This window comes from Macrosteles quadrilineatus, unplaced genomic scaffold (assembly GCF_028750875.1).
Source record: "Macrosteles quadrilineatus isolate MER2022 unplaced genomic scaffold, UCM_ALF_1.0 Scaffold_6__1_contigs__length_79288215, whole genome shotgun sequence".
Taxonomy (NCBI): Eukaryota; Metazoa; Arthropoda; class Insecta; order Hemiptera; family Cicadellidae; genus Macrosteles; species Macrosteles quadrilineatus.
The window spans coordinates 15993064-16018983 of NW_026542599.1; the positions used below are offsets into that span (position 1 = coordinate 15993064).

The following is a 25920-nucleotide window of genomic DNA, read 5'->3' on the forward strand; positions in this document are numbered from 1 at the left end:
CTATCCAAAAAGTAATGGACTAGCAGAAAAGGCTGTAGGAATTGTAAAGAAAATGTTACAGAAGAGTGCTGAAAGTAAACAGGATTTTGAACTCTTCTTATTAAATTATAGAAACTCACCTGTTGCAAACCTGGACTATTCACCTTCTCAGCTTTTAAACAGCAGACACATAAGATCAAAACTACCTATACCAAACAGTTATTTACAGCCTAAAACAGTTTCTTTTGAGGTAAATGAAAGCATAAATGAAAGCAAAAGGTATCAAGAACAAATGTATAACAGATCAGCCTTGAAAAAAGAAGATGAATTCCAAGTTGGAGAAGAGGTTTTAGTACAGGATATTAAAACCAAATTTTGGAATCCTGGTGTGATTTTTAAAAAATTACCGGAACCTCGTTTTTATTTGGTAAAATTAGAAAGTAATATTGTTTTAAGAAGAAACACACACCATATAAGAAAAATTAAATCTATGTTAAAAAAGAAGGACAGTCAAGACGGCTAAAAAAGGGAGATGTTTGTATATTACTTACTTAAAAGTCTTTGTTTAAAATAATTTGTTTAACATATGTTGTCAATAATAATTAAGCAATGATATTGATTGTAAACAGTTATAGAATAAAGAGAAACAACTTGAATGTTAAAAAATACTTTTTACTTTTTATCAAATTAAACAAACACAACACCTAAAAATCCATTTTTTTTATCAATTTTCTATCATATAATGGGGACGTCCTGCAAGGAGTCAGGAGGAAATCTTAAATATAAGCAGACGTTGACAGGTAAATCAAATTAAAGGTCTTAAACTAGCAGAATATACTGCCACAAATTATTACCATCCTGTTTACTCAATTGTATCTAATCGACGACAAGGTACGTTAAACAAATCATCATAAACAAAAATCCGTTTATTATCAAAATAATTGCCAGAACTAATTGGGATTGTTGAAGTTTTTGTGATGATATTGATGTTGGATATTGATTATGGACGAAACGTCAGATTTAATAACTCAAGATTCCAGTTAGTAATTTACATATCGCAATGATTTTCACGTTTGTTGACATAAGATGAAAACAAATGTATTTATTTTTCATTATGTTTAATTAATTAATTAAATAATGTCATATATGTAACACAACAATGTAAAATATGAATATATCTTTAGATAAACATATAAATACGATATCAATCGAAATTGAAGTATCTTGTAAGACAAGTAACACTGGTGAAGCAATTGCAATACAGTTTTATAAATAAAGAACACATCTTATAGCGTATCCTCAATTGTTATTGTTATTACTCCACCATGAACAACTGTTCAAATCTGCTGTTTATACAATGTCCTGAATATTATTCTGGATAACAACACTGGTAGAATTGTTTATACCATGTTATTATGTGTATCGATATACGTTTATAACATTTCGAGACAATTATTATGGGAAAAAATTAGACTTACAACAACTGTAATATCTTAACGTTAACATCTTGTACTTTTCTTAACCATCCTGTAACTATTTTTGTTTACAGTTTATAATAATTGTTTAAATAGCTTAAACTATCAAAATGATCCCTAGTAGTCTGTAGGCATTACTTGCCGATTGCGTGCTGAACACTTAGTCACTAGTCAGTATGAGGTAAACGTGGTAACGAGGGAACGTGGTAAGGAGGGGTAAGGACGTAAATTTATTGTTTGTATTTATTAGTAAGTAAGGCACATACTGAAATACATATGCAAGGGAGTACAATGGTAAGTGTATTACAATATAAACCTTGGACAGATGTTGTATTATTATTACTTTTTTAATAAACAACTAAAAAAACAATTTAAATTGGAATATACTTGGACTTAATTACTGTTAATTATAAGATCGTTAAATTGAATTAGATTTTACTAATCTGATTGTATTTGGTCGTTTGGTATAAAATTAATATATGTACATGTAAATTCATTCCAGTTAGTCGCATACACCCAACCACATCGTCTTCACGATTCACCTAATCATTGAAGGCAACAGGATGTCCCCTGAAGAGGTTTTTTGTTTGTTTTTGAATTAATATATCACAGGCATCGACAAAAAACTAAATTTAAACTTAACAGATGTTATGAATACAAATGTAAATAACACCATTGATATGACTTTGATAAATTAGGGAAATATTGCATAGCAACAAAATAAAGACCAAATTATTTAAAAAGGTTTGCTATGCTAGATGGTAGACGTAGATTACAGACGACTAATACTTGATTTACAAAGTGAGTGGTAATTTTGGGACATCACTTTTAAATACAGTGTTATAAATTAAATTATTTGTTAAAGGTTTACCAATATTCTATCTCTTCATGAACATACTATTTTACTAAGGTAACTTTTAAAAATCAAGAGTTACAACTTTTAAAAATTCGTTAGAAGTAAAATAACAAGCCATTATTTCGATTTCCCCTCATTTTGTTCCGATTGGTTGAAATCAAGGCAATCAACTGGGCTCAGAGGTATTTTCCACACTTGTGTTTATTGCGTATCATCTTCGATACGTGCGATATATTTATTTAAAATAGCAAACTATTTGGGTGACATCCTATATTATAAATCTGGACTTATATAACGGTTTATTATTTCAGCAGGTTGATAAATTAAGCGATGAATCAAGAGTTGATAAGTGACCAAAATAATTGTCACCATTAAATATGTATATATATTAAAACACGTTTGATAAATATATATTTTTTTGGTAGAGTACACGATTTAAATAACAAGATGTCATTTTATTTACAAAATATTTGTATAGCTCATTTAAGAATTTATTTAAAAAACCAGAGATTTTAGTGGCTTAAATATAAAGTATTGTTCGTATTACAATTGTTTTATAATTTTTGTAATAACTACACCTAATGCAATATGCAAGCTACGAAATGCAATGGTATAAGTAGTTTAGTAAAAACAATTTACGACAAATTACTATTAGGTTAAAACAGCGAAAAGATCATTAGAAAGTCATCTAGCAACAGATTTTTTCGTCGTCTTATCTTTACGAACTCATTAAAAATAATGCCAAACAAATAAAACACGGGGTGAATACATATTTTAAAATAAATAAGCAATGTTATAAGTTACATTTTTGGTGAGTTTGTGGCTAAGTTGGTAAAGTCACGGACTTCGGGACCAAGACAGCGATGTCCTGGGTTCACCTTCGTACTGTACCGGCTCACCCCTTGCTTTGATGGATACGTTCCACGCAGAGATCTGCAGTCCATGTAGACGGGCAAATGCAAGGGTAAAAGAGGCCTCCAACCTCTTAAAAAAATACCGAGAACAGATACAGATGATTGGAGTTTGGTACTTGTATGGGTATTTGGCTTCAAATACCACAGGCCCCCTATTTTATATTTGGACATTTGATACAGTTTTTACTTGGTAAATCCGAGACCACCTTAATCCCAAGGTACATTTGATATAGATTTTACTTGGTAAATCCGAGACCACCTTAATCCCAAGGTACATTTGATATAGATTTTACTTGGTAAATCCGAGACCACCTTAATGCCAAGGTACATTTGATACAGTTTTTACTTGGTGAGTCCGAGACCACCTTAATCCCAAGGTACATTTGATATAGATTTTACTTGGTAAATCCGAGACCACCTTAATCCCAAGGTACATTTGATATAGATTTTACTTGGTAAATCCGAGACCACCTTAATCCCAAGGTACATTTGATATAGATTTTACTTGGTAAATCCGAGACCACCTTAATGCCAAGGTACATTTGATATAGATTTTACTTGGTAAATCCGAGACCACCTTAATGCCAAGGTACATTTGATACAGTTTTTACTTGGTAAATCCGAGACCACCTTAATCCCAAGGTACATTTGATACAGTTTTTACTTGGTGAGTCCGAGACCACCTTAATCCCAAGGTACATTTGATATAGATTTTACTTGGTAAATCCGAGACCACCTTAATCCCAAGGTACATTTGATATAGATTTTACTTGGTAAATCCGAGACCACCTTAATGCCAAGGTACATTTGATACAGTTTTTACTTGGTAAATCCGAGACCACCTTAATCCCAAGGTACATTTGATACAGTTTTTACTTGGTAAATCTGAGACCACCTTAATCCCAAGGTACATTTGATACAGTTTTTACTTGGTAAATCCGAGACCACCTTAATCCCAAGGTACATTTGATACAGTTTTTACTTGGTAAATCCGAGACCACCTTAATCCCAAGGTACATTTGATACAGTTTTTACTTGGTGAGTCCGAGACCACCTTAAGCCCAAGGTTTGCCTTCAAACTTGTTTTCAGCCCAGAAGAAGTTTATTTGATACTAGCTGTGTACCCGTTCTACGCACGGGGATCTTATAATATTCAGTTGAAACCTTCTTATATAACGAACAGCAGTTGGTTTGCATATTTTAAGATATGCTGGCCAAACTATTATACATAGCTTCATTTTATGTTGTTTTTTGTTGTTCCGGATCGGTATGACAATCAATAAAAGGTTAAATTACCTCTGTGTCTGCCGGTCGATCCTATAACGGTAGGCTTACTTTTATTTTTACTATCTGATCTCGTTTGCATGGCTCAATCACGTCCTGGTTGAAGTTCGTTCGCTACGCTCACTCACCTGTATGTTGGAGCTCGTTCGCTGCGCTCACTTTCCTTCAGGTTAGCTCGTTCGCTACGCTCACTTGCCTTCAGGTTAGCTCGTTCGCTACGCTCACTCGCCTCCAGGTTGCAAATTAGCTGTTGTCATAAATGTAAAAGAAATAATAGTGCTAGTGCTGCACCCTGTTGGTAATCCTTGTAACTTTAATGCTATTGAACATCACAGAACAGAACCAACTTGTTTAATTGAAACAGCTGTTAAGATTCAATAATTTCATTTCTCATAAGGTTAACATGGGCTTCCAGAAATTCCACGTCAAAAATCGACAAAAACTTGATTTTCAAGGGTTTACTGTTAAATATCTAACTGTCTCATATTCGATGAAATACGTCTAAAACCATCTCATATATGTATAGTATTTGGAAAATAAGTTTCAGGCGGGACAGTGCTATAGTTATTGAGGAGTAGTTGTAATAAAGTGCGTATTTTAGCGTTACCAAGAGAATGACAGATAGACAGACAGACAGACAGACAGACAGAAATTGAGATAAGGTTTGATTCGGTTTCTCTGACCTATGAAATGTAAAAATAACCAAAAAGTTCATTATTCTAAGCAATGTACAGACAAAACTCTAATTTTATTTATATAGATGTATATCTAATGACGTTTAATAATATCTAAATTAGGTCTACTAAATGACATCGCAATGTAGATGTGATTTTTTATTTATCTAAAAGGAATCAATCTCTACACTAAGTTTTTCCAACGAGTAAAAATGCTTGTAAGCTATATTCAAATGCTATATCAGAGTATTTAGGCTACAATGTTACCCTCTGTGCAAATATTACATGGCAATGATTGCAAAAGTTTATTTTCCAACAGATAAAGAGTTAAAAAGTGAGTAGTAAATTCTTAAAATAAATACAAAAGATTTATTTTACCTATTAATCTCTATCTTAAAATATTAATCACATTAAATTGTTTAAAGAAATCTAACTTCTTGTAAATTAAACTTAGGACCTCATGGTCCTTTTTTAAGTTAACCTCTAATTATTTGTGTGCAAATTAAAATATAGATTACATAATTTATAATTTACACCTGGATTGTATAAAGTTTTTTTTGTTGTGTATGTATTCTTTTGTTGTTCATTTACTTTTTTTAAAAATGCTTTTGCTACTTTTTATCATGCATTTCGTTTTTTGGCCTACCTTTAAAACCTTTCATAAAAGTAAATGTTAAAAGATGTCACGATGGACTGATGTTTAATTTATATTTGGTTTTGAATATTAGGCATAGTACTTACCACATTTTACTTAAGCTGTAAGTCAGTAAAAACATTAACTGTAAATCTCAATGTAATTTGAGCCGTATATCTTTTTAAAAAATGTTCCTTTGTTAAATAAATTTCAATATAAAGTGTATCACATAAAAAAAATGTACTAACCAATTATACTTTATAACACTCTACGTTATCTCATTTTTCATTTTGAGTTTTGATATCAAATGATGATCTAAATCACTAAAAACCAATTTTAAATAATAGTAATTTTTCTATAATTCTATTCATTGCAATTTATATAGGAATATTAATTTTCACCCGAATATATTATTAAAAACGTGTTCTCTAGGCTTAAATTTACCATTGTGATTCGTCTGATGGATTAAAAAATATTTCCTAAAGAAGAGTACAAAAATAAAAAAAATATTTATTGTGTGGCATTAATAAAATATAGGGATAAAAGAGTAAAGTGTAACACTTTTTGTGCAAAATAAAATTCAATATAATACCTAATATTTGCCCGAACAGATTATACAGCATAAACTGGTATATGAGTGCCGCATATAAACAGAATATTATCTAGCGGTGTATACGCAGACGTGGCAGTATCAGGAATATTAAAATACAGATGGTTTTGAAATCCATATTAACATTACACATCATAAAAACTTATACGTATACTGTATAAAAAACATACTTTTTCACTTCAATTTCCTGTTAAATGTTAAACTTATACACAACCTTTTTATTTTATTTTTTCAAAATATTTTAAAAATATATTTCTAATTATTTTAAAATATTTTAAAGAAAAAGCAGTTATAGCACTGATAAAAATTTATGTAAAAGTAATAATCCATAATTTTTTGTGTAATATATTTGCCAAGTAAACTGCTTAATTGATAAAGCTATTTAAAACATGTTTAAATTGATCCATGAAGTTTACATTTACGACAAATTGTAAACTACATAATATTTACAAATAACTGGACAAGAATAAAGTTACACATTGTAATCCATAAATTTTTAAGATAATACATACGTTATACACCTTTTTTAAGTAACTTGAATAGAAAAGACCCCTGTTTTTCTAGTATAATGTCACTTGACGCCCTTTACAACCGAAATACATATTGTATATTTGTGTTCTATACCACAATTAATTGTATTTCCATGATGACAAAGTAAACAAATAAAAAGTAAAATGTTGACTAGCCTGATTTCAGTATTGGTTACCAAATACAGGCTAGATTCCAAAAGGATATTATATTTCAAAGGACACAATGTAAACGCACCGTTTGGAATTTCCACTCGATTGCTTTTGCATCAAGTCAGATATGTTCCTGCAAACTCGTTTCAGCTGCAAACTCCTGTTGCTGTTTTACTTACTTAAACCTTAAAAATCTTTTTCGAGATACATTTCACCAAAAAAGGTTGTGTTATTGTTTTATCACTTATTTTGCTAGTTAAATAACTTTGAAATAACATGGAATCGGGATTATTATTTTAGTTTCCCTTACCTTCACATATTAGGAAAGTGGGCTCTTAGTCCGAACAGTTTTATAGATTACATCGGGCTGGATGAAGAGGATCTCAGAACTATCACTACGGAAAAGTCATTGTTGACTTGTAAGATTTGAACCCCATACCCTAGGGACCAAAGCATTTTGAACCAATTTACCAGCTCGCTACCAACGAGAAAAAAGTCTATGATACAAAACCGGTTGACCTCTACCCAAAACATTATTATTTGAATTGTTTTTCCATTGGTTATGCCACTAGAAAAGGTGTATTTGACCAATTTATACTTTGATATCACTAAGATGTAGTTTTTTAACAAAGTTCTGTATATTTCCTATCATATAAGTTTTAATGGATTTGAAAAAAAAAAACATTTTCAATGAAAAAAAGAACTTGAGATTCCTTATGAACATTGCATTTGGTAAGGACGAGTTACTATGTCTTTTCTTAAACGTAAAATATTCTGCGTTACGAATATTCAAGGCATAATGATAATTATGGTTTTCTTAAACCGTTAGTTTTTTTAATGATTTAAATATAGCCTGAATATAGCCTAATAAAGGGTGCATTTTATGAATAGAAATAAAATAATATTAACACAGGTAAAATGTTATGGTGGTAAAATCCCTTCCAGGAATATCTATAACGAAGATATTAACTATTTAATATAGGAGCAAATTATAAATTGAGAAAAACTTTTTGGTAGCTATTTGTATTTTATAACACTTTTGAAAGATTTATTACAAAACAAAGCCATTAGGAGTTATAGCCCATAAACTCCTTTATGGTTCCCTATAAAAGCCATCTCCCATCTGAGTGAGTTTTATTTCCAGGAGAGCTAAATAAAATACAGATATTACCTTGTTAATATGTTACTGCTCAAAACATGGCGTTATATACAGGGTGTTTCAAAATGCTCTCCCGATAGTCCGTGGCCATGTTCCTTATTAGGTCTAAACAAACAAAAAATATCATATGATCATAATACGGCATATTTTGCTTCGTTTTTCGTCTGTCGGTGTGTCTTTATTTTTTACATAATATCCCAAATTTTTGGAACTACTTGAGGTGCCAACTTCAAATTTATTACGTGTATAATGACTTATAGGAACTATTCTTTTGCAAAGCATCACGTTTTGTACTTTGTACAATTTCATAATGGCGGCCATTAAAAATTTTCAAACTTCAATAACTCAAACCAGAAAATTTATTAAAAAGTAACAAATGTTAAAAAAGATCAAAAAGATAAGTAGCCGCCATTTTGAATTATACAAGGTAGAAACTTGACGCTTTGCAAAAGAACAAATTCTCTTAGTTATCATACACGTACCAAGCTTGAAGTCGGCGCCTCAAGTGGTTCCAAAGCTATGGGAAGTTATGTAAAAAATACAAACACACTGACGGATGGAAAACGAAGTGAGATAGGGCATATGTTTAGTCGTTATTTTTTGATTGTTTTAACCCAAGGAACTTGCCCATAGAGTATCGGGAGAGATTTTCAAATTACCCTGTATATTTAGTTAACTGTTTAAAAAATATAAAGTATGCTAAGTAACTGACAATAGTTACACTCATGCGGGCGAAAATTTTATAGCTACAAAGACTAGTATTTTAACCATTTTATGAAGACAGAAGATTTGCCAATGGTTCAGCATCCCAAAAAACGATTAAGATTGAGGACGTGAAAAGGTATTTGACCTATTTATAAGTAACTAACAGTAGCTAAAAAAACATTGGTTACACGTGGTTTAATATCATCGGTGTCCATTTACTCATCGGTTTTTTATTTACACATGCATATGTTTCCATATTGAAAAAATATAACAATAAAAATCTTATTATTGATGAAACAGGAAGCCTGCCTCTCTTAACTTAGCTTTATGAGATTCAAACTAAACTATATGTGATACAACATATAAGACATTGTAGAAACAATTGTCAAATAAAAATGTAATTGCAAAGGGTACTATTTATATTTAATGAGTCGCACGTATAAAGCTGTTTAACGTAACAATTTGTTTGTCAAACAATGTAGCTAAAACAGGACCGTCCAGGATAGCATCAATGTCAACGATATTGGATGCTACCATTTCCCTAGGGTACACAAGTGTGATATAAACATTTATTTTAAATTGTTGTTAGTAAATCTCCTGCCAATAAAAAATATTTAAAAATCCGTAGTAAAATGTGTAAAAAAATCTCATAGCACAAGAGCTTTCTTATACCAGTCATAATTGCAATTTTTCTCATATCTTAACTGAAATACTATATATATTTTGTTAATGTTGGAATATGTTGCCCTTGAACGGCCAGACCTGTTCTTCGTCTAAAGGGTAGCCTTAACGAGCTCTTCATCCTTATAGGTAGTAATGTTTTATATGGTAACCACAAAGACCACCAACGTAAAGAGCATTTATATTTTATAGCCATATTGCACTTTTATATCACTAAAACTGCCAATTATTATTTGTCACTCTTCTATTACTGCTCGATAAGTCCCCTTTAGTCTTAGAACCAAGTACCTTTAATAATTTGTAATCTAGTTATTTATTATTTATTTTTTATATTGTAGTGAACAGCCTAGGATACAGAATTTGTTTTATAGTCTAACATTTGGTCAAACTGAAACATACTGTTAGGATAATCCACCACTTTTATAAAACCGGTTCATATTTAGTTTCTATCAAATATAACTAAAACATATATAAACATACCACGTTCAAACAATTTGAAAATGTTTTGAAATATTTTAAATTATTCTTTGGTTTTAATAATAATTTTAGAAAAGTATGCAAGTACCGTATTGTAGTATGAAAAAGACAGAGTATCGTCGATAAAAATATCAGTTGTACATAATTTTAGTCTACAAAATCGTTTTATCTCATGTTCCATCAGGTAAAATGGGTTAATAGTTCACAAGTATCGGTTTTAAACTTTAAAAAATGGAAAGCGAAATCAAAACCTCACTATTTCCATTTATTTTGCGAAAAGGGCATGATTGGAAAAGAAGAGAGTTAGTTTCATATCTTTATATTGGCCATTACAGACTCTCATTATAAATTATGTGCACATGTGCAATTTAGTTATGCCAGTAATAATTTACAGCGTTAATTAAATTTTCCTCATTTATTTATTGTATATCCAGGGAGAACATATCTTTTAGTTTATACCACTCTTAAATAGCCTACATAAAACAATTGTTTGAAATTTTTTTTTTAGTTTACTATGTATAGTAACTTAAATTAACTGATGTTAAAAATTGATTTTCACATCTTTTCTAACACAATAACACATTTTCATAGGCCAAAAAGTGTTTAAACCACATCTATACAATAGTTTACAGTAAATTTTATAGGTTAAAGTAACAAATGTTTATGACTATTTTATATTGAACTGTTAAAAGAAGAATAATTTATTTTAACACATAAAACATGAAACCAAAACACTCACATATTTAGAAATAAAATCACGTTGGGAAAATTTAGTTCAAATAACTTTTTAGATTGTTGGTACGATTGTATGTTTCAAAAGAGGTTGTGGACAAACTCAATTTTCAGTTTGCTCCACATTCCAGTTTACAATGCCATTAGGTTGTCTTGTACTCCTTGTCTAGTCCATATACTCGTATACGACAGGACGATGGGCAAACTATTCTCATTGTAGGACAACACTTTGCTTGTCAACAACAGATTGTATTTGACCTAAACAGTTTTTCAACTCAGTTGATAACGTTGGGAGAAAAAATGTATAGGGTTTAATTTATTTAGGAACGATAGTAGTATAATATTTCATACTTATGACAGAAAATGTGGTTTTGCTGGCTCGTTCGAGACGAAGTCGAGAACTTAAGTCTATCGAGAGCTGCAAAACCCTTTCGGCCCGTGGTACAAACTATATTTTTCACCACTGTACAACATTTAGAAATATATACAATAAATGCACATTATGGCCAACACAACTAAAACTCTAAGATTTTGTGAAGAAATATTTAAAGGAATTAGCTGAAATAATAATAAACAGTTGCTAAGCAGCTCAATAAAAATTTAATATTTCAACGAAATGCTTGTGTTTCTAATAATACATTAATGTTAAGTAAATAAGCGAACAACTGATTTTATTCCCTAGGGATGTAAAATCCTGCTCGGTCCCCAAATGGCAAAACCAACTAGCGTTTCGACCATGGACAGCAAAACGTAGCTTTTGGCCTCCAATAAACGTTTGTAAAACAGTAAAAAACATTATAAATACTCTCGCCGCAGCAAACCTGCCGACTAAGGGAATTTCCATTTGTCTGAATTAATTTTCAATTAAATATTTTTAAATGGCATTAGGTTTACCGAGTACTAAGGTTTGCTGCTACAAGGAAACTAATAAAGTGTGTTTTAGTAAATTATTGATAGCTTAGTATAAAATAAATAAATTTGCCAAGTTTGATCAAAATATATCCATAAACAAGCAAACTACAACATTTTACAATATTCTCCATAAGAATAACATAGGAATTTTAGATTTACAATTTTTTACATTTTCTCCGTTACCAATTACCTAACAAAAATACTTTTATATACTAAATTATTTGTTTTTTAAGCTCTTTAAAAAGGTCTAAAGGGAAATTTTGTGTTTGAAGGGTAAAAGGTGGGAAAACTCAATTTTTACCCCATAAAACCCCCCGTAAAACCCCGTTCCCATGGTCCGATCATGCTAGTTCGCGAACTCATTCAATTTCATCCCGCTTTACGCTTTACTTTTTTAAATAGCTCATCCTTAATATAGCTCACCCTCCTATTTCCACATAGGGAAATTCGCTAAAAGGTAAAAAAATACTTGGAAACCATAGTAGTAGAAACAATTTATATTGAAAAACTCATTAAACGCGTTTTAATAAACAAACTTAATAATATGTGTAGCTTATTTTGTGGACTGAAAAGCACACAGCAGTTTAATTTCTACACTGAAATAATACTTGTTTTACATATTTTTCCTGGTATTCTAATGTTATTTATGACAAATTTAAACTGTTTAACAATCGCTATTTCAATAATAAAAGCAGTATTGGGTAGGTAAGATTATACAGTATGAACTGGTATACGAGAGCCGCATATAAACAGAATATTATACGACGTCATTTTAGAAGACGTAAAGGTAGCAGGAATATCATTTTTGTAGGATGATTAAAATATTGATTATAATATAATTTATTACAATATTTGTACTAAAAATAAAGATAAAATATCAGCTTATTAATATATATTGAAAAACATTATCTTGAACCATCCCCGGAAATTGTTATTACAATTAATTGGGGTTGAGATCGTTTGAGACGTTTTATATAAAAAATATTAAGGAATATGTGTATAAACATTTGTTATATTATCTTACTACGTAACAAAACCCTATTTTAAGTCAAGAAGATGGTGGATCATTTAAAATATTACCGAAAAAGCCATACGAAAACGTAAAAAACACATTAAGATTTGTTCTCTAAACTACAATATTTTTAATTAATTACCCAACATCACTACACCCCGTAAAACATAAAACATACTACCCAATGTTGGTGTCAGTTAATATGTTGCAAGCCACAGCCCATGAAATTATGTGATAGGTTTTTGCAATTATTTTGATGAATAACGATTTGTATTATTTAAGCTCCTATGTCCTTAATGTTTAATGTTGTATTCGTTGACGAAAACTAAGTCAAAACTCTTAACGCTAACTAAAATATTCTTTTATTATCGACGAATAAATAGTTTATCAAACAAAATAAGTTTTCTTAATAGGATTTCTCTCGCAAATGCAGGCTAGATTCTCGAATTTTACATTTCAAAGGCTCAATGTAAACGCGCCATTTGCAGTTTCCGAGCGATTGCTTCTGCATCAAGTCAGATATGTTCTTGCAAACTTGTAACATCTTAGTGTTATGAAATCTTGTTTTTATCATATCTTATTTTGTTTGACACAGGTTTTATTTTTTATTTTTTTATACGTGTCAAGTTTTATCATTGCCCTTTCTGTTTAGTATTTAGTGCATTAGGCAACGTTACTTTGGCTATTTTAGTGTGAAATTATACTTTTTACCAATAGTTTATTTTTAAAGGTTGTTAAAAGTGTGATTTCCGGACCCATATTTACTACGAGTTTGTTAATTTATTCTTTTTTAATAGTGCTAACATATAATTGAACATTGAAATTATCCTCTTAATATTTTTTTACTATTCGTTAATGTTAAATTAATGGTTGACACATATAACAGGTTGCATGGATAGTTTTTTTTTTTTTTTTTTTATTTAGCGTATCATTCAGGTGTTGGAGGAATATAAATACATTTAAATGACGACTTATTAAAAAAAAAAAAAAAAATCAAATACTAGTATGTATTACTTTTGAAAACACCATAATACACAAAAGCTTTAATATACAAAATCGGATAAACACTTGTTCTAGCTGACTAAACAACCCTTAAAGTTTTACTACATATGTTGCTGAAAATGCCCAATATGAAAAAGCACACTGTAGTCATACAGCCGTATACATTTCTTTATGTAAAGAGAACACATCGATGAACGTTTTCAATCTTGCCAACATACAAAAGTTATATCATTGCCAAGAGTATTGAGAAACCTCGGTCCTATAGAGATTGTGAGTCAGTCGTCTGGAAATAACACAATACACTGTATTGCAGCTGTTCCCATGTTTCCCCATTTCAATGTATTGAAATGTATTTTCTGTAGGTAAAATATAAAATTCTAAGCTTTTTTGTGCAAACCAATTTAGCCAAAGTTTAACACAATCAGACAGTTTTTTTTATACATTTTCGGTTCATCAACTGGAATTATATTGCATTACCTTTTTGTTGCCGATGCTCTCAGATAAAATGTCTTTGTGTCACCCTATGCCTTTCCGCTAGCCAGCAAGACTTCTTCGGGGATCTTCTTAAGCTATAATTAAGCTATTCTTAACTATAATCTTATCGACACTATCGTTTCTATATTTTCAAAAAATCTACCTTTATGAAAAATATCACGATTGGCTCATGGAAATATCATGGTGATAAACAAGGAGGACAGTTATGTAGGTCTTTCGTTTTCCGTTTCATTTCTTGGACTTGAAGTGTTGACTTTCGGGCCGTTTGACAGTTGAGTTTGGGGGTTTCCTGGTTTATGGTCGGGGGAAATTTTGATTACCCTACTTTTGCAGGTTTGTCCTATGTGTTTTGATGAGTCTTGTCAGTAAATTGCAAGTATATTACCTGGTAATTGTAGGGCTTATATAATTTTAATTTTTTTTGGGAGCGTGTTCGGTTCACATTGTTTTCCATAGTTGAATGTTAGCTTTTTTCTACTTTTGCTTGTGGTTTTGAGTGGAACTCGTATACAAACGTAAATTAATTCAGAAAATTATACAGTGTGAGTTGTGGTTTTTTTAAGTTTTTTTAAGCGTCAGCTTTGGAAAAAAAACCTTGATTAACATAACACTACACTAGCAAGCCACTTTCAAAAGTATGTTTGGATATCATTTCTCTTTAACTTATGTTAGTTCTCGTCTGATAAATTAGGTCTTAAGAGTTTACTGTTTGTATAGTGTGTCATTTACTTAAGTAATAAAAGAACAATGCATATAATGATACTTGTTTGTCTTTAGTCCCTGCAAATGATATTGTGGCACAAATGTGGTAACAATATTAGTTATGATTTAGTAAAAATAGTTGTTCTACGCGATAAAGTTAAAAACTTATTCAAAACAACTAATTTTGATATTTTGATGGAAAATAAAATATTTTCAACATGTTCAAGTAAAATTCCAATAATAAATATAAAAATACATAATAAACTAAGCTTTGTTATTGTCTAGGTTTTGAACATTACGTTCTGATGGTTAAACTTTCCAAACAATAGAACCCTTTAATGTTTAGAAATCCATATTTAGGTTAATGGGTATGTGCTTCTGACAGAGCAAAAGAGCTACTCCAAGTACTCGAATGATTCTAGAGGACTAATACTGAGTCGTTCTGTAAAGATGGAATTTATAATAATTACAGTAGCATTACTCTTAAACTTTATTGAGAACAAAGTACCTTTAGAATATTTTTTATTTATTTATTGTTTTAATTTTACTTGTTCAGTTAATTTCTCACGTAATTGAAGTAAATCCACATTGTAGCATCCATGCAAAATAGATTTTAATCACAAATCAAAGGTAAAATTGGATTTTATAAAACTTCTGTATGGAAATTTTCTGCACACAAATTGTTGTGCTTATCACTATAACAAAGACAATTGAATTAAATCATACACTATTTAAACAACTGTATGTGCATAAGTTTTCTGTTAGGACGCCTAAATGTGATATGTTCATCTATACTTTTAGTAAAGTTGCTTGAGACTAAGATATAAGGTTTGGATATAATGAATTCGTTATTCTTAGCAATTAGAGGAAAAGGCAATATTTTTACTTAGGAGACTTAAGATAACATTTTAACATTATTGAACATTTTCCTTATCAAATTTATCTTTAGTAAAGTAAATGTATTTTTTAGGGAATTTCCCATATAGGGAATAAGCTATTACCGTAGTACTCATGGTAAGACCTGGACGCGGGACCGATTTTTTTTTTCATTTTGAGGTCCCTAGAGGCTAAAAACACCATCCGTTCAAATTCATATATATATATATATATATGTGTGTGTGTCTGTTAGCACGATAACTCGAGCAAAAATGATCCGATTTTGATGAAATTTGGTACAAACGTGTAAACCGAGTTTGCGATCCAGCATGATCGGACCATGAGAACAGGGGTTTACGGGGGGTTTTATGGGGTAAAAATAGGTTTTTCCCATTTTTGACCCAAAAAACATAAAATTTAGCAATTTCTTTCCAAACCATTTTGTAGACCTTAAAAAAACTAATAATTTAGTATATTGAAGCGTTATTATGCGCCTAATGGTTACGGAGAAAATTCCAAAAAATTGTAAATTTAAAATTCCTATGTTATTCTTATGTAGAATAAGCAAATTGTTGTAGTTTGCTTGTTTATGAACATATTTTGATCAAATTTGGAAAATGTTTTTATTTCTTACTAACTATTAACGTTTTACAAACAAAAACAGTTTTACCCTCCTTGATGCAGCAAACCTAAGTACTAGTTAAACTAATTCTATTTAAATAGAGAATAAATGTTATATTTTTAAGTAGACATTTCAGTGTAAATCCAATCAGTCAAATGGAAATTTGCTTAGTCTGCAGGTTTGCTGCGGTGGGGGTATTTAGTAATTTAATTTTATTAATACTTGTAAATGTAAACCACAACCTAGGAAGATTTCGAATCCCAGTTATGTAATTATGAAAGTTAACCAACACAAAAATATGGTACTGAGTAATATAAAAGCATATTTTCTACCTTTGCCGGATACTAAAATAATGTAAAAGTCACTCATAAAACTCACATACGGTGCACCCTAGAAGAAGGTGTTTTTTAGAGTTTGGCGGCCGTTTTAAATTTGGGTTTCCCCGTCCACATAGACTACGGACCTGTTGAGCAGAACGTATCCAGCAGAGCGAGTGGTGAGCCGGTACAGTACAAGGGTGAACTGTACTGATCAAATTTAGTGGCAGGTATCTGAACCCCCGGCCTTAGACCCGAAGTACATAGAACTATTGACTGAACCAGCGACTCTCTCTAAAATAATTTACGTCCACCAAATATCATCTCGTATACTAGTATTTACCTAAACGTAGTATAATTAAAACGTATTCGTTACTTATGTTACAAATACGTAATAAATACGTTTTCTCCTTATTTACATATTAAGGCTTAAGAATATAGACCTGATTATGCAAATAGAACTTGTTTCAATAGAACTTACACTATGTAAGTAAACATTAGATACCAATAGTGTATCTTTTTAAAACAATAAAATATTTTGGTTTTAATATAAATAATGAAGAGATAGTTATTGGTGTGACGTTCTATTCATTTCTACTAACTTTTAATAAATCTTTGTGTTATATTAGTTTAGTTAGCAAACTGTTGTGCAACTTTTGCTTATGTCAAAATTTTGTTCAATTATTTGACGTTTACCTGACATAAAATTATTAAAAATATAAAATATAAGCAATAATGTGTAACACGTACGAATACAAATTTATATAAGGGAATATGTTATCGATGGATGAAATGTTGAATGTCATGAGATTAAGCACTGCAAGTAAGGCCAGGCACACCGAATAGTGTTCTCAGGTCTGCCAATAACATATCCATTAACCTACATCCGCCATATGACTCTATTCTACTCCACTGAGAGGCTTCCAATGTTTGAGAAGGTGTTGAGCCACTTATGAAACGGTTGTGGGTTGTCTGGAATGATATCTACTGAACTTAAACGTTTAATTGATATATACAGAAACATTTTTGCAAAAGGATGTATTTTACAGTAAAAATTTTTCAGCGTTTCGTACTTAGTGTTTCAAAATATATTACACTTCCTATAAAATCTAATAACGCGACATTGCAGAATGTAAACAAGTTCAAACACTCGACGTAAATTAAGCATAACGTGTTCTTCGTTATGGCTAAATTTATTTATTGTGTTATATGAACTTAATAGCAGAGTACCCGTTCTTCGCACGGGTTTGTAATATACGAATAAAATGCTTATTGCAGTTATACTCTTAAAGGTTTGTGTTTTTAACGGGGGAGGACACAGTTTGATAAAATTTGCTTCTTTAAATTGACGGTATACATAGTATTACGCATCTACCATAGCCATAACGTTCTACCACTTCACCTAAACCACCTAAACAATAGAGAAAAATTAATTATAAAAAATTCACAAAATATCGCAAATGATTCATTAAATTAAAAACATAAACAACTTTAAACAATCCTACTTTATTAAAATTCATTGTGTAGCCCCTGAACTGTTGATTAGACTAAAATTTAAGGTACATACCTTCACGTCCACAGTTCATAGATGTATGGTCAAACTACTACATGTTTTGCCTATACATAGGCATTGTCAAGTGATCCTTCAAGAACGTTTCGTCCATTGCAGACTCATAAAAAAACATTTAAATAAATACACAAAACACGATACATTGTACGAAACATTTAACACGCGGTACAGAGGCAGACTGGCTGGAATTATTTAACCCCGGCCCCTTCTCCGTTATCAGTCGTACTGCAAAGGTCAAACTGTTCCTGTCTATTGTTGTGAGCTATTATGGCGTTAAAAATTGAATAAGATTTGAAGTTTAGCTGGTCATTTAAATATGGTTTTTATTGTGGATGTCTTGGAAACTTTTATAGATTTCAAATTGTTCTAGAGAGTCTAATTTGTTACCTTTGTTACAAAAGTGAAAGATTTCCAGGCTATTGTCAATTACATCTACGGTGTGATTGCTATCCAATAAATGTTGGGCAAAGGTGGATTTTTGTTTGTCTGCTCTGGGATCGCTAGGTGTTAAATGTTTCGTACAATGTATCATGTTTTGTGTATTTATTTAAATGTTTTTTTGACGAGTCTGCAATGGACGAAACGTTCTTGAAGGATCACTTGACAATACCTATGTATATGTGAAACATGTAGTGGGTTTGACCATACATCTATGAACTGTGGACGTGAAGGTATGTACCTTACATTTTAATCCTACTTTGACAGTTCGCATTGCGTATCACAGCTTTTTGTGGCTGCTTAGTTCAAATTAGCTGTTTTCATAAATGCAAAAAGAATATTAGAGCTGTTGGTAAATCTCATAACTTTTTAATGTTTTTGCACATCATAGAACCAACTTTTTTAGTTGAAACAGCTGACAAAATTCTTAAATTCCCTTTAAATATGAATACTTATAAGGTTAACATGGGGAACTACAGAGCCACTGGGGTGGAGCCTGAAAGGATTTTTGAGATAAGAATATGCTTATGTTAATCGGGAATGTGAGCTATCATCGTGCCAAATTTCAGCCTAATCCGTCCAGTAGTTAATGTGTGATTGACCTACAAACAAACAAACACCCATTTATTAAATTAGTAAAATGTTTAGGAGACGATAAGGACGAGGCTAAATCTTATGGAGAAACACCAAGCCCACACACACAAATTCTCTACAGACGTATTCAAATCAAAAGAGAATTTCGGTCATTGGCCAGGATTAAGGTGCGCAATTTCGGAAAAGATGGAAAGTTGAAATGTAAGGAGAAATGAATTGATGCATTACCAAATCGAGATGGACAATGGGCAGGTTTGGAGAAGGCACTTTGACTACATTCGGCCACGTAAATTTAAGGGGGAGGATTAATAAGGATTTCTCAACATCACATTATTTCTGTTATCACCCTGTAGTGTCTATGTTTATATTTTCATTCGGTTAACATCATTTTTGAATAGAATGAGTTTTTTGCAACTTATTTTGTGTTATTTAAAATAATTTTAGGATTTGATATTCTTCATTAGGGTTGATACAATTTGAGGAAATTACACTTATTATTAAAAAGGTAGTTTTTTCATTTACCAAACGATCTTTAGCTTATTATGTATGATCTTCTTGGCCTAATAGTGCAGATATTGCTTGTTCCATACCAGATGTCTTCGATAAATACAAAGATCAGTAAATGATGATAAACAGTTGAAGTATGAAACATATTCATTAAACACAATATTCATATGGTTATTAAATATTGTCGAGGTTTTTTATAGTAAGACCACAGCTTGGAAAAATCTTTACAAAACAAAATTATAATACGTAAATCAAAAAATGCGTTATGAACCAATTTTATGTTTTCATTAAGATATATGCATCAGTCACATTTCAAATATTGCTGAAACAACAATTGTAAATAAAAAAGTAAAACGTAAAAAACAAATTCATAAACATGGATGAGTACATGGGAAGGTGGGACATGAGTGGCGTTTCCATTACTTCGAAGAAATATTCGTGTCACCGCAAGAAAATATTGTCTTAATACACGACATTTATTCTGCGTAGCAGAATATACGTTACCTTCATATCTTCAATGTTTTCACTGATATAATAGCTATTTACTGAATTCATCCTTTTTTTAACCCCATGCAAATGACACACTCAGTAAAATTAATCATGTTGTTTTGTTATGTTATACAATTTCAAATACGTACAACAGGTCTATAAATAAGTCAAAATATGACTATTTATGTCCATATCAAATATATACAACGTTGAAATGTATTATTCATTTGAGATCTTTGAGAGCAATAAAATAGTATTTTTTTTTGTAATTCGTCTGGTTAGATTTGCGTGCAAAAGATTTATCTAAAATTTATTTATAGGTCCTAGCTTTGACTATTAATACAACGACGTCCTAGCAAAGTATATGCATTGGTATGTATGCGATTTAAAAACCATTATATCATTATTAAGCTTGACATATGTTTAATGTGGTTCACTATCGTCTTTATGCTCATTCGATGATAAATTAATTGATATATTTACACTACTAGGCCTATTAAAGTACGCTTTCCTGTTATTAAGGAACAAAAACACTTACTTAAATTATAAAACAAACTAGCATCATTCAAAGCAGGTTATTTTTACCATACAAACTTATATTGTGTAAACAAATATCTGGATTATACACTGTTTTATTCCACTTTGACCAACATTGGATTTTGCATTACCAGGAAAATATACAACAAATATACAATCACTCACATACTTTAATAAAATAGATTGCTTGATGCAAAAAAAAAAGATCTATTTTACCTAATCTGTTATTCAATTAGTTGTATATTAGGTTCGACAATGAATAACACGTTATTTAATTTGTTTAAGAAGAGTAGAATTGCTTATAACCCTTTTGGTACTAGTTTTAATTAAAGAATTACTTTTACCATTTATGTTTTACAACAAAATAATAGATAAAAACCGAATCATTTAGTTTTCCACAAACTGTTTTCTCAACATTTCAACAAAACTTGGTATCGTTTAACGTAGCTCATGATTTTGGGAGTAACCAATAAAGATGACGATTTACAAAAAAATCTATAGATAATTAAATTGTTTTATTTCACTGTGAAATTTTATGAGTACTTGATAAAAGGAAGTGAATAACTGTAAAACTGTTTTATAATATATATTTGATGTTTTTAGAATCGAAAGTGTCTCACACGGTTTGAAAGTTTGAGTTGGTTCTACAGGGCATAATAGGGAGGAGCAGAGAACGTATCGATCTGTGCCTTCATAACCAACACTGCTAGCACACTGCATTCAATCAGTTTTAAACACATTTTACCACACTAACATCTTTTCACTTTCCACCAACCTAAGCTAATTTAATATTCGGGCTCACCTATCGCAAAAATCCATACTGCCCGGGGCTGCACCTGGCGAAATCCTTTGGAAACGAGATGAGTCCATCACATACCGACACTAGGACGTGTACCGCACAGGTTTTAATAGGAAATTGTCCAAATTTGAAACGGAAACGGCTTATCTCTGCACGGGAAGCACAGGAGCTAGAGACGTACTGTACCGGGATGCTGCAAGAGCGCTCGGGGTGGTCGGCCCCGGAACTAAACACACCCTGCCCTTCTCGTCAGACTCGGGAAAAATCACGGTTTCACAGCCACATCAAGGTGGTCCATTGTGTTCCTCACTTTTGCTTTTGGTTCCTTTCGATTTAATTACGAAAAGGGTTCGAGGTGTTTTGTAAATAGCCGTTTCAGCTAAATTACACCTTTGAGTTGTAACGTTTTATATGGGCTTTACTAAATTTGCTTTGAAAAATACGAAACACGTTGATATAAAATGATTAATTTATGCAAAGTTACGATTAAAAGATTGTTGTGTCTCGGTATCGGACATTTTTAAATACAAATTTTAGTGCGTATTAGGTTAAATCTAGTTACATTTTGACAATTATATTCAATATTTAATTTAATATGTATTTTGCATTAAAAAACATACGTGAATCATTTGTATTACCCTTTAATAGTAAAATATTAAAACAAATCTCTTATCCATAAATTTGTAAAATTGATTTATTTGCAAACTTTGCCTTTTTTAGAAGCACTTGTCCTGTGATCAGTAGATTAATTATATTCATTTAAATAACGATTTGTTAAAATACTCCCTAGGTTTATTACGAAAGAATCACCATGTTGTAATACTTCTCGCTATAACATACATATATTGTAAAACGAGTTTTATATTTAATGCTAAATTCTTAGTTTGAAGCTCATTGTTGGTTATGGTGAGTAAATGTTGTTCAAAGGTTTATTGCGGACATTTTCCATCACGATGGTAATAAAAAATACACAACGTTTCGGGATCTGGGATCTGATCCCGTCATCAGATGAATAAAATGGACTAACACATTACAACTAACAAATGACAAACGCCCAACCTAAGTTGGAATACACTACAGAGGGTAGAAGTCAAAAAATATGCAATACACTCTAATAAACAGTACTAAATATGTGTCAAAAAATATGCACTACACTCTAATAAACAGTACTAAATATGTGCATATTTTTTTACTACTACCCTCTGTAGTGTATTCATACTTAGGTTGGGCGTTTGTGTATTTAGTTGTAATGTGTTAGTTAAGTTTTTCCACCTGAGGATGGGATCAGATTCCAATTCATGAAACGTTGTGTATTGTTTTTTACCATAGAAAATATCCGCAATAAACCCCCTTTGACCACATTGTCCACATCACATCAAGGGCGCATGCACTTCTGGGATTTGTCTTCAGGTCTACTAGGAACTTCCAAGATCCTCGGTCACTTGTGTTGCTGTACAAGACCTTGGTCCGTCCTATACTGGAGTGTGGCTCTGTGGTATGGTCGCCTCATCAGCTGGGTCATATTGATTTGCTGTCTCGAATCCAAGCTCGCTTCATTCGGATGTTGGGTATCCGGATTGGTTATGCATATACCGATGTACCAATTGAAGAACTTCAGAAGATCTTTGGTATCCAACCTCTTCACATAAGACGTAGACTGGCTGATCTTGTGGTGTTGTACAAGCTGGTTAATGGTCTTCTGGACAGCCCCGATCTGCTTTTCAACATTGACCTTATTGTCCCGAGAGGCACTCGCTCCAGAGCAATCTTCCAGCGCAGATTCCATCCCACATCATATGCGTACAACAGCGGTTTGTCTCGGCTACTGCGTGAGGGCGCTGTGGCGGCTGCTCATGTGGACTTCTTCAGCACTTCAGCTCCTGTTTTTAAAAGATGTGCCAGTGCCTTTTTAAACTAGTGGCTGCCTAAGGGCTTCAGTAAAGTTCAGTTTTTCTTTGGTGGTGCCTTTAAAGGGCCACATTTGTGTCCAGTTGGTGTTTCCTGTTTGTTTATTAAATAAGTTTCCTGTTGTGTTTGCGTTTGTTAAATTAATTTATGTCTTTTGTTTTGTACATATATATATATATTTATTTTGTTGTTGTTATATCTTACTATTTATTTTGTTAGCCTACCGATATTGCAATTGTTGTTTCCTTTTTTTCTCGTTGTTGTTATGTCTTGGTTGCATATTGTTAAATATTGTTGTTGTTATGTTTTTGCACTTTAAATTTTACCTGTTGTTGTTATCTATGCGCCATATTATTATGTCTTTTGCATCTTATGCCTGCTTCTCATTTTCATTCTTATTTATTGCACTATTTTAGTAGCCTGTACCTAATTTTGCTATGTTTTTTGTTTGTCTTACACTTGAATTGATTCAGCCTATTAATGTATTTTTGTTTGTCTTTATACTGGTTATGTCTTTTGCATTTCATGTCTGCTTTCTAATTTATTCTTATTATTGCTCATATTTATTACCAATTATGCTATGTTTATAAAGTGATTAATCCTATTTAATGTATATTCCAATGTAAAAATGGTGTTACCGTTGAGAGAATAAATAAATAAATAAATAAATAAATAAATAAACCTTTGAATAACATAATGCTACACGTTATGGTCAAACTATCAATGCATCTATGTAGACAAAATATTGTTCGCATATTTAACAAATAAGTCCACGTTCTATTGTAAGAAATCCTTGTAATCTTTTCTGGCTAATGTTAAAGGCATACGACCATAAAACAGATATTCTTCTGTTTAAGCGAATTTCTCATATAGGGAATAAGCTATTATTGTAGGTCTCATGGTAAGACGTAGACCCGGGCCCGATTTACCTTTTGTTTTTGAGGTCCCTAGAGGCCAAAAGCACACTCAGTTCAATGTTATATACACATATGTGTGTGTGTGTGTGTGTGAGAGTTTGTGTTACCGTTAGCTCGATGGCTCGAGCAAAAATGATCCAAATTTGATGAAGTTTGGTACCAACGTGTGAACTAGTTACTTAGTTAGTTAATTCGAACAAATTCGCAAACCAGCATGTTCATACTATGGGAACAGTGGTTTATGTAGTGTTTCATGGGGTAAAAATTGGTTTTCCCATTTTGTACACTAAAAACACAAAATTTCACAATCCCTTTCCAAAACATTTTGTGGAGCCTTAAAAATTAATATTTTTGTATCTTGAAGCGTTGTTGTATGCCTAGAACGGTTACGGAGAAAAAATAAATAACAAATTCCTAGATTCCTATGTTATTCTTATGGAGAATATTTTTTGTATTTTGCTTGTTTATGGATATATTTTTATCAAATTTGGCGATTTTGTTTAATTTATTCTAAGCATTCAACATTCAATAAAAAAAAACACCTCAATACCTTCCCTCTAGCAGCCAAGTAAGTACTCAATACAATTAATGTCATGCAAATATGAAATAAATCTGAAATTTTTTAGGGAATATTTTAGTATAAATCCAGCAATAGAGATTAGCTTAGTTTGCAGGTTTGCTGAGGCGGGGGTGTTTGTATCTACAAAAGAAACATAATGTGTACTTTTCATATCTATGTGATAATTATATTGTAAATCAGGATATGTTTGTATAAGAATTAATGTCAAATATTTTAAACTCTATGTGAAGTAGATAGGATGAAAGCTGCTTGGCGCAGATTAGGGATACAAATAACCACGATTCAAACTATAGCTATTATTGAATGAAACGACTATGTGGGGTTGAATAACGACTGGACTTGTACGATAAGGTATGTACTTCTTACTAAATTGCATTCGAGGTTCATATAAATGAAATAAACTGCAAATAGATAAAGTTCAGTATTAAAATTGATGGCACATATCCCATAACAGTTTATTGCATTTTGTATGTGTTAGGGTATAATGTGTGTCATATATCATAGATTTATTTTATTTTTATATCAGTGAGCACACTACCATTATTTTCAAATCTTAATTAGATTTTTTTGAGCGAGTGCAAACTTTTACCAATTTCTGAATCGTAAAAGGTATGCATAGTAAATGATTTATGCATATATTATTGTAAGTGAATTTTCCATAAGGGAATATGATATAACCGTTGGTCTCATATGGTAACAGAGGTTCTTGGTAGGGGGGGGGGGGGTTATGAGGTAACAATTGTTTTTTTCCAATTATTGACTCTGAACAGATAAGATTTAGCA

General features: G+C 31.4%; 1 protein-coding gene across 4 annotated transcripts in view; it reads right to left on the minus strand.

Annotated features, from left to right (window-relative positions):
• Positions 1–25920, minus strand: part of LOC128996268 (hemicentin-2) — a 420963-nt gene that overhangs the window by 103070 nt on the left and 291973 nt on the right. Inside the window, exon 1 of one of the 4 annotated variants that reach the window (XM_054421468.1) lies at positions 21736–21944. The exons of the other annotated variants lie outside the window; for them this stretch is intronic. The gene's annotated coding sequence lies outside the window, so the exon portion shown is untranslated. Of the gene's footprint in view, positions 1–21735; positions 21945–25920 lie in introns of those variants that run through there. 4 annotated transcript variants of the gene reach the window in all.